The sequence below is a fragment of the Lepidochelys kempii genome, chromosome 1 (genome assembly GCF_965140285.1).
Source record: "Lepidochelys kempii isolate rLepKem1 chromosome 1, rLepKem1.hap1, whole genome shotgun sequence".
In the NCBI taxonomy this organism is placed as follows: domain Eukaryota; kingdom Metazoa; phylum Chordata; order Testudines; family Cheloniidae; genus Lepidochelys; species Lepidochelys kempii.
The window spans coordinates 211,450,974-211,454,517 of NC_136380.1; positions in this window are offsets into that span (position 1 = coordinate 211,450,974).

The following is a 3,544-nucleotide window of genomic DNA, read 5'->3' on the forward strand; positions in this document are numbered from 1 at the left end:
ACATTATTATGGCTCACTTAAAACAACGCTTCCTCAGCTCTCGTCCCCTAATGTCCCTACTCTACTTGCGCTACATTGATGACATCTTCATCATTTGGACCCATGGAAAAGAAGCCCTTGAGGAATTCCACCATGATTTCAACAATTTCCATCCCACCATCAACCTCAGCCTGGACCAGTCCACACAAGAGATCCACTTCCTGGACACTATGGTGCTAATAAGCAATGGTCACATAAACACCACCCAATACTGGAAACCTACTGACCACTATTCCTACCTACATGCCTACAGCTTTCATCCAGACCACACGACACAATCCATTGTCTACAGCCAAGCTCTACGATACAACCGCATTTGCTCCAACCCCTCAGACAGAGACAAACACCTACAAGATCTCTATCAAGCATTCTTACAACTACAATACCCACCTGCTGAAGTGAGGAAACAGATTGACAGAGCCAGAAGAGTACCCAGAAGTCACCTACTACAGGACAGGCCCAACAAAGAAAATAACAGAATGCCACTAGCCATCACCTTCAGCCCCCAACTAAAACCTTTCCAACGCATCATCAAGGATCTACAATCGATCCTGAAGGACGACCCATCACTCTCACAGATCTTGGGAGACAGGCCAGTCCTTGCTTACAGACAGCCCCCCAACCTGAAATACTCACCAGCAACCACACACCACACAACAGAACCACTAACCCAGGAACCTATCCTTGCAACAAAGCCCGTTGCCAACTGTGTCCACATATCTATTCAGGGGACACCATCATAGGGCCTAATCACATCAGCCACACTATCAGAAGCTCGTTCACCTGCACATCTACCAATGTGATATATGCCATCATGTGCCAGCAATGCCCCTCTGCCATGTACATTGGTCAAACTGGACAGTCTCTACGTAAAAGAATAAATGGACACAAATCAGATGTCAAGAATTATAACATTCAAAAACCAGTTGGAGAACACTTCAATCTCTCTGGTCACTTGATTACAGACCTAAAAGTTGTAATTCTTCAACAAAAAAACCCGTCAAAAACAGACTCCAACGAGAGACTGCTGAATTGGAATTAATTTGCAAACTGGATACAATTAACTTAGGCTTGAATAGAGACTGGGAGTGGATGGGTCATTGCACAAAGTAAAACTATTCCCCATGTTTATTTCACCCCTTCCACCCGCCACTGTTCCTCAGACGTTCTTGTCAACTGCTGGAAATGGCCCACCTTGATTATCACTACGAGAGGTTTTCCCCGCCAAGAACCCCCCACTCTCCTGCTGGTAATAGCTCACCTTAAGTGATCATTCTCCTTACAGTGTGTATGGTAACACCCATTGTTTCATGTTCTCTATGTATATAAATCTCCCCACTGTATTTTCCACTGAATGCATCTGATGAAGTGAGCTGTAGCTCACGAAAGCTTATGCTCAATAAATTTGATAGTCTCTAAGGTGCCACAAGTACTCCTTTTCTTTTTGTCTACCGACAGTGGCCAATGCCAGGTGCCCCAGAGGGAGTGAACCTAACAGGTAACTGGTCAAGAGATCTCTCTCCTGCCATCCATCTCCACCCTCTGACAAACTGAGGCTAGAGACATCATTCCCTACCCATCCTGGCTAATAGCCATTAATGGACTTAACCTCCATGAATTTATCCAGTTCTCTTTTAAACCCTGTTATAGTCCTAGCCTTCACAACCTCCTCAGGCAAGGAGTTCCACAGGTTGACTGTGTGCTGAGTAAAGAAGAACTTCCTTTTTTTTGTTTTAAACCTGCTACCCATTAATTTCATTTGGTGGCCCCTAGTTCTTATATTATGGGAACAAGTAAATAACTTTTCCTTATTCACTTTCTCCACACCACTCATGATTTTATATACCTCTATCATATTCCCCCTTAGTCTCCTCTTTTCCAAGCTGAAAAGTCCTAGCCTCTTTAATCTCTCCTCATATGGGACTCATTCCAAACCCCTCATCATTTTAGTTGCCCTTTTCTGAACCTTTTCTAATGCCAGTATATCTTTTTTGAAATGAGGGGACCACATCTGTATGCAGTATTCAAGATGTGGGCTCACCATGGATTTATATAAGGGCAATGAGATATTCTCCATCTTATTCTCTATCCCTTTTTTAATGATTCCTAACATCCCGTTTGCTTTTTTGACTGCTGCTGCAGTCTGCGTGGACATCTTCAGAGAACTATCCACAATGACTCCAAGATCTTTCTCCTGATTAGTTGTAGCTAAATTAGCCCCCATCATATTGTACGTATAGTTGGGGTTATTTTTTCCACTGTGCATTATTTTACATTTTTCCACATTAAATTTCATTTGCCATTTTGTTGCCCAATCACTTAGTTTTGTGAGATCTTTTTGAAGTTCTTCACAGTCTGCTTTGGTCTTAACTATCTTGATCAGTTTAGTATCATCTGCAAACTTTGCCACCTCACAGTTTACCGCTTTCTCCAGATCATTTATGAATAAGTTGAATAGGATTGGTCCTAGGACTGATCCTTGGGGAACACCACTAGTTACCCCTCTCCATTCTGAAAATTTACCATTTATTCCTACCCTTTGTTCCCTGTCTTTTAACTAGTTCTCAATCCATGAAAGGATCTTCCCTCTTATCCCATGACAACTTAATTTACGTAAGAGCCTTTGGTGAGGGACCTTGTCAAAGGCTTTCTGGAAATCTAAGTACACTATGTCCACTGGATCCCCCTTGTCCACACATTTGTTGACCCCCTCAAAGAACTCTAATAGACTGGTAAGACATGATCTCCCTTTACAGAAACCATGTTGACTTTTGCGCAACAATTTATGTTCTTCTATGTGTCTGACAATTTTATTCTTTACTATTGTTTCAACTAATTTGCCCAGTACTGACTGGTCTGTAATTCCCAGGATCACCTCTAGAGCCCTTCTTAAATATTTGCATTACATTAGCTATTTTCAAGTCACTTGGTACAGTAGCTGGTTACAAACCAGAGTTAATAGTTCCGCAATTTCACATTTGAGTTCTTTCAGAACTCTTGGGTGAATCCATCTAGTCCTGGTGACTTGTTACTGTTAAGTTTCTCAATTAATTCCAAAACCTACTCTAGTTACACTTCAATCTGTGACAATTAATCAGATTCGTCACCTACAGATGACGGCTCAGGTTTGGGAATCTCTGTAACATGCTCAGCCGTGAAGACTGAAGCAAAGAATTCATTTAATTTCTCTATGATGACTTTATCGTCTTTAAGTGCTCCTTTTCTATCTCAATCATGCAGGGGCACCACTGGTTGTTTAGCAGGCTTCCTGCTTCTGATGTACTTAAAAAACATTTTGTTATTATCTTTTGAGTTTTTGGCTAGCTGTTCTTCAAACTCCGTTTTGGCTTTTCTTACTACATTTTTACATTTAATTTGGCAATGTTTATGCTGCTTTCTATTTACCTCACTAGGATTTGACTTCCACTTTTTAAAAGATGCCTTTTCATCTCTCACTGCTTCTTTTACATGGTTGTTACATCACGGTGGCTCTTTTTTAGTTCTT